Below are 7,211 nucleotides of genomic sequence, written 5' to 3'. Positions count from 1 at the left end.
GAAGTACACCAGAGATCTTAACAGTGACATTAATTCATCTAAAGTCATTCATCCTCTCCCTCCCTCTTCCTTTTTCCAAGAAACAACTAATCATAAACCAGGCTAGAATTTCTAAAAAGAGGAGGAGGAAGAAAAAGAGGCGGAGTGGGGTAGGGGACTGAGTTTAGAAGGGCCAGAATTTCTCTCATTCACAGGGTGGAAAAGTTGACATTGTCTAAGCCCTTCTGAATGGCTGGTAGTTGGTTACCCTGATTGTACCTCTACCTCCCCTCCCCCTCCACGTGACGACCCAGGACACATGCGCACCCGACGCAGCCCGGCACATCTGCAGACTGACGTCAGTGTGCTCTGCCTCCGAGGAAAAGCTGCCAAAATTTTCTCCTGCTGCAATTCAAGTTGGCTGGGGGCCGGTAGTGAGATCTAGGGCTACTTCAACAAAACTTTGCTGCCCTTCCTGCTCCTCTTGTCTTCTTTTCTCTTGATACCTTTTGATGCTCTTCACATGTTATTTGCATAGCAAAGGCACTAAGCTGTCCAGGAAGAGAGGGCACCACTTCCACCCCCAATAAGCCTTTTTTTCCCCTTCCTTCCTTTCTTTTTTCCTTTCCTTTTTTTTTTTTTTTTGGAGAGGGGGGCTCGAGAGAGAAAGGGGGTTTGCAAAAGCAGCATCTCAGGATGATAGCCTGGATGTGTTGATGGCATCTCTTTTATTGCCAAATCGGAAAGTCCGTTCTCTAAAGCCCGGTTTAGCCAGACTATAGGGTTTTATTCTGGCTGCAGAATAAGTAACTGACTGCTGTGGCTTTGCAAAGGGGGGCAGAAAAAAAAAAAAAAAAAAAAAAAGAGAGGAAAGAGAGTACGTGAGTCGTCCAGTGCAATCTCTATTGTTTGAAACTTACTTTTTATCAGAATTTGAAGATGAAAACGGTAAGGAAGACTTAACAATATTCAATGAAACCGTTTTTGCTTTTTTTTTTAAATTAAAACTTGTGCTTTGCTTGTCTTCCGAATAACGCGTAGAAAACTTTTTCTCTGTGTGTATGTGTGCGTGTGCGTGTGTGTGTGTTTTTAATGGCAATGAGTGAGCTTGACTGAACTCATTTTACAGATAGAAATCTTTTTAACTCCAGACTAATCGGGGTTGGAGAAATCTGGGTCTTGCAAGTATTTTATGATGCAAAAAATACACGTTTATTATACGAATAGACATGTTTTGTGAAATATGACTTGATTATTATTATTGTGGTCTTTTAACTAATCACCAAATAGTAATTGGGAAAGTAATGATGATGTGTATTTTAAACTGATTTCTAGTTTTCTTAAAGAAAAACCTTCTGCTTTTTATAGTTTCATGTCAGTGTCTTAAGTAGTCAGACAAGTGCATATTTTATGCTTGGGCTCAGAGGGCAGAATTAATGTGCTAGCTATAGCCCCGATGCTCTAGGATATGTTAAGCTTTTAATAGGCTAATCAAAGAGATGGAAGCGTGTGTTTTTGATTTACTTTTGGCCACTTGGGACGACGTGCTAGACTCATAACCCTCCGGAGCCTTGAGTATCTGGGTATGTCTGTATATATGGTATATGGGATCAAAGTTCAGGGATTGGGGGGGCAGTTGGGAGTGCTGGAGGGGTTTTTGGAAAGCTGCCTTCTGATAATGTGTACTACAATTCCTGTCTTTGGTAATTTCTTTCCTTGTACTAGAGGCAAAGAGAGTGAAAAAGCGCACTGAGAGGGAACAAGAGAGTGAGTTTCTTACTCTTGTTTTTATTTGAGCTGCCGGTGCAACGCGTTTGGGCCAAATGCCAACTGTCTGGGTCACACGCGTTTTATCCAAATAGATTTAGCGCTGCTGTCTGGAAATGGGCTGCTGAATGTTAACTTTAGGATCAACTCAACCAGGGCAGCTCAGACTGTTACCCTCTGTCTGGGCGAAGTAGGATGGGGGGGTGGGGTGGTGCAGAACGGAGGAGGAAAGGGGAAACTGAACCATAAAAGACACTAGAGTGTGATTTTCAACATATTCTTTTATATTCAAATTTCTTGTGGTAATTTTCTTTTCTTTCTTTCCTTTTTTAGCTTCTGTTGATTAGACTAAAATGTAGGAATGACAGTTTTTTAAATTCATGACAGGGAAAGAAATGTAACATAAAACGGGTGTAGTTGAAGGAAATTAGGAAAATTAATTTTGGAAATAATTGTTTTCCTGTGTTTCACTAAAGTGGTAACTGCAGTTCTGGTTTATATTAATTTCGTGCTTAAGTGTGATTATTGGTGTTTTGGATTTTTGTAGAATAGCATATAGAGGCAAATAACTTGATTTCAAACAAATCAAGCTCATTCATCTGCCACAAATGGCAGCAAATGAAATCTGTCTTGTGGTACTAATATTTTTGTGATGCTCAAGGGGAAAAACCTCTAACCTCAAGACCTGAAATATTTTCATACTTTTCATGTTTGGGCCAATATGTGTAAGATTAATTTCTACTCTTGTCTACTCTTACCACTTCCTCTTCATTTCCTTAGCAACCACGAGTAGCTACTAGTGGTTTAGGGTGGGCCTTTATGCCAAATCCTACCCTGTGTGTGACTTTTATGAGAAAATAAAGAGAGTTAACATATTAAGAAAGTTAATAGCACCTTCTTGGGGGAAGAAGAAAAGGCAGAAGAGGTGGATAATTCTTTTGGTTCTACCAAAAGACAGTTGATTATCAATATTTTGTAATAGCCTCAGAAGAAAAAGGTGTTTCTGCTTTTCAGGAGAGAAGTTATAATACAGATAAGGTATTATACTTGCCATCTGGAAAAAACAGTTTGGGACTATATGTAATTTGGGGCTTGATTTTTGTAAGATGATGTTTTGTGTTTTTGCTTTGGGCTCATATGCTCTTCTTCATAGGTGAGTTTTGAGTGTTTTCAATTACACCTTGGGACACTAATCTCACAAAGTTTATAAATGATCTGGAAACCTTTGTACTTACAGCTTAGTAGTGTTCTTGGCATATAGTAAGTGACACTAGACATTTGTCGAGAGAATGAATGGCAAATGAAATGAGAATTTAATTTTCATATATAAAAGTGAAATACGTGAAGGGAACACAGTATTGTTGCTTCCTCTGTGAAGACCAAATCAGCCTTAAAATAAACAACCAGAGTTAAGATGGATGAAAGAAGTTGAGTAGGATGTTATACATGTTCTTTAGCTCCATAATAATAGTTCATGAGAGGAAATTATTACCTTGACTACTCCCAGATCACTTGAGTAGGAAGTCAAGATGATAGAGGAAAAAGACAAGTAAGAACCCTTCAACTAGGGAGACTACTTGAGGCAGTAACTGTAGAGCAAGTTGTCTGATCTTATTTCCACTTAGCTAGTGTACCTTTGATCCATGGAAGCAGGTAAATGATCCCTTAACTTTACTGGCCGGTACATTTGTATAAGGAAAAAAAAGCATATGTGGAATCAAAGTAAAATGGAAGTTTTCAAATTTAAAATATTTGTAAGACCAGTTATCATGACCTAAATTCTTTATTATTTGCTCTAAAAGATGATGTTATTGATTGATTCCTATCATCATATTTAACTCTTCCACATTTTGGGGGGAAGGAAGAACATGAAACTGTTTTTGAAGGAAGGCCTTTGAAAAGTAATGGGTAAGATAAGGAGGAGAGAGGGCTAATATTTCCTCAGCCATTAAAGTAAAGGGTGCAGACACTTTACATCATGTGTGATCTAATGTAATCGACAAGTCTTTGTAAGGTAGATACTATTATCCTGGTTTTATTGATGAGGAAACACATCCAGAGAGGTTAACTAACTTGGAGTCAAGCCAGGACTCAAAGCCTTTATCTTTTCCACAACGTAATAATGCTTCTCCTATACAATGTAAAGAGTTAATACATTATGATTTATGGACAATTATGTAATATTTTAATGTTGGTTTGAATTATGGAAACTATGTTTGAAAAAGTCAGTGTTTTATACATATTTCTTTATAATATCCAGATTAACCTCTTGAGCAGGTGTCAGAAAGTAGGTTCACTATTAATTTTTATTGTGTAGGTAACTAAGAGAGGTTGATATGTTAGTTGTTGCTGATTTTAGTTGACCTGAGCCAACTCATTTACTTATTATTTAAGTTCCTTCACTGGCACCGGAGGATTAAGAAAAAAGTGGGGAGTGAGGGAGGGTGTGAGAAAGGAGAAAGAAACTCAAATTTATTGAGTGCCCATGTGCCAGATACTGTAGCTAGTGGTGGAAACAAGCTTTGGTTTAACTTTAAAGCTCCTGCTCTTTCTATTATGCACCAATGCTGCTTTTTACTACAAGTCCTTAAATCAAATGTTAGTCTACTTCTGGCCAAGTTGTTACATATTACTTTTTCTCTCAATGCTACTGGCTTGCTTAACTTGGGCGTTTACTGGACAGTGGTAATGATTGTAAGAGTGGAGGTTACAAAACTGAAGAGCAGGAAATTTCTTAAGGGGAAAATAGTTGTTCCCTAAACCCAGACAACTTTAAGTTTGTCATTAGTTTCAGAGCCCAGGAAAATAGGAAAAAAGGATGAAGGAGTCATACAAATATATCACCACTAATAGAAAATGAACTCAGATGTGTTAATTATATGTTCTTCTTTAGAGGAAGATTAAGGTATATGAGGGACTCATTTAATGTCAGACATTATTATGCAAAACACTCAAGTGATCTGAAGAGTGAATCTTGCTTATGAAGTAACAGTTACACTTTAATATCTTATGGGAAGGTTTGGAATAAGGACACTGTATGTAAGTTGGTTAGGAATCAAGATAACTGGATTCTTTTCTTTACTGTTATTGACTAATGGCGTGACTTAAAAGATTTTTATAGATTTTTGCCTGACTAAGCATATGTCTTGCCTAAATCATTGTGGAAATAATTTTGAGATGAAACAATTATAGTGTGTGAAGTTGCTTAAAACTATTCACATCAATTAATTTATACCATTATGAATATATTATTTGACAGTGGTCACATGGGACTACTATTGAATATTTAAGTTAGAGTGCCTTAAACTGGAAGTATGATATGGTAGAAAGAATTTAGACTTTAGAGCCAGATAGCCTTCGGTATGACTCTTGGCTCTGCTATTTTCTAGCCGTCTGACCACTATGAGTTTCAACTGCCTTATCTGTAAATTGGGAGCTATATTGTTATCAATTCTTGCAAAAAAAAAAAAGTCACTATAAACTTAGTGGCTTAAAACAACACACATTTATTATCTCACAGTTCTCTGATTCAGGAAACTGGGCATGAAGGGGCTATCTATATCCTGTGCTTTAGGGTCTTTAATGAGGCTGCAGTCAAGATGTTGGCATGGGCTCAGGTCACCAAAGAATGCTTGACTGGGGAGGGATCTGCTTCTAAACATATTAATGGGCAGGGTTTGTTTTCTCACAGGCCATTACATTGAGGGCCTTAGTTTCTTGCTAGTGGTTATTTGAAGGCTGCTCTCAGTTGCTTGCCATGTGAGCCCTTCCATATGACAGCTTGCTTCATCAAAACCAAAAGGGAGAGAGTCTACTAGTAAGATAGAAGTCAGAATTTTTTATAATCTAATCATCGAAGTGACATTTTCTCAACATTTTATTCGTAGCATTTCTCAAGTTACTCAAGGGAAGGGAATTACGCAAAGGTGTGGATATCAGGAGGCAGGCTCATTGGGGCCATCTTAGAGGCTGCTAGACATAGGGGCAATAATATCTACTTTATAAGATTGTTCTGAATATTAAAGAAGTAATATATTTAAAGTTCTCTTCATTTTTGGTCTGACCTTAAACTAACTTTCTAGATATTGCCTGTTAGTCTTCTCCATAGGAACCGAACTTACTATTATTACTAAAATGATTTTTCATTTTTTTCTTGCTATCTAGACTTTGTAGAATCTATTTCTTTAATTTGCAATGATTGCCCCCATCAATTTGAACTGTGAAATTGGGTTCATCTTCCAGAGCCTATCTCAAATGCCACTTTTTAAATAAGCTTTTCTTGACCCATCCTTCTCTAATTCAGAAGTCATTTCCCTCAGCTGATCTTCTCAATGCCTTTTCATAACTTTATTATGGCAAATGTCAATCTGCCTTGAGTTTTTTTCTTTGTTGCTTAGATTATGAACTCCCAAAGGGCAAGGATTGTGTTAATCTTTTCTGTATCCTCATGTTGTTATAACAGCATTTTAAGAACACAGTAAAGCATATTTGCTGATTAATGAATTAATTTTTGGATGGAAGAAGTTTTAAATGGTTGTGGTTGCTTTATATGTTGTAATAACCAATATTTCTAACACCATAGGGAATGAAGTATTCCACACAAATTGATTTTCCAATTAACTACAAATATCTTTTTATATGCCTAAAGTGATTTTCTTTTAATCACTATTTATTCATTCATTTACTCATTTTTTTAACCAATGCATATGTAAACATTTATTATATAATCTCATGTATTGGGGATACGGTTTGAAAATCTTTCTAGTACTTTTTGTGTACCTCTCTATATTAATATTAAGTTATCTTATTAAAAACAATTTAATCTTTTATTCCGGACTCAGGCAGTATTTTGAATATCAGCTATTGAGCTATAACAATAGGAACTGGCAAGCTATTTAAGGACCATTTGCCTGTACCCCAAACTGTATTACTTTAGGGTTCTACAACGGATTTTTAGTTTGTCTTTCTTTTTTTCGGTTTTGTGCTGTTAGTGATGTAGTTTCTCAGTTCCTTTGCTCTTTTCTTCTAAAATACTGTGTGCTGGGAAATCAGGTAGTCACATATGTTAGCATTCTGTATGAAAAGTAAATTCATGGACTGTGAGTGAGGTTGTGAGTCAAAAAGAAAGTACATGAGATAGGACAGGAAATCTGTTGTGATACCTGAAATGAATTTTTGAAAATTCTTTTCTTTTCCGAAAATGAATTTCTTTTCTTATCAGTACATTCTAGATAGTTGAAGTTTTCTCATATGTGTTGCTTTTTAAGTCATATAAGACTTACAGATAAAATCAAGGGTTTCAGTAAATATGGTTTAAAGTTTTAGAAGTTTAATTTGTGCTAGTGTCTGAGTGTTCACACACAGCTGCTAAATGTCATTGTATATTTGTAGATATACTCTAAGAAAAAATGATAAGTGCCTCATAAAGCAACAGATCAATCTTGAATATGAGTGTTCTAAAAAGC

General features: G+C 36.3%; 1 protein-coding gene across 3 annotated transcripts in view; it reads left to right on the top strand.

The window, feature by feature from the left end:
- The first annotated feature begins 364 nt into the window (after positions 1-364).
- ADAMTS6 (ADAM metallopeptidase with thrombospondin type 1 motif 6) overlaps positions 365-7,211 on the top strand; it is a 293,907-nt gene continuing 287,060 nt past the window's right edge. For all 3 annotated transcript variants that reach the window (XM_028123875.2, XM_028123874.2, XM_028123876.2), the window contains exon 1: positions 365-927. The gene's annotated coding sequence lies outside the window, so the exon portion shown is untranslated. The remainder of the gene's footprint in view (positions 928-7,211) is intronic.

Source organism: Eumetopias jubatus, unplaced genomic scaffold, assembly GCF_037043125.1.
Source record: "Eumetopias jubatus isolate StellerSeaLion01/CBP00866 unplaced genomic scaffold, mEumJub1_p1.0 scaffold_5, whole genome shotgun sequence".
NCBI lineage: Eukaryota > Metazoa > Chordata > Mammalia > Carnivora > Otariidae > Eumetopias > Eumetopias jubatus.
The sequence above is the reverse complement of the archived record's forward strand: the minus strand, read 5'-3'. Positions and strand labels throughout refer to the sequence as shown.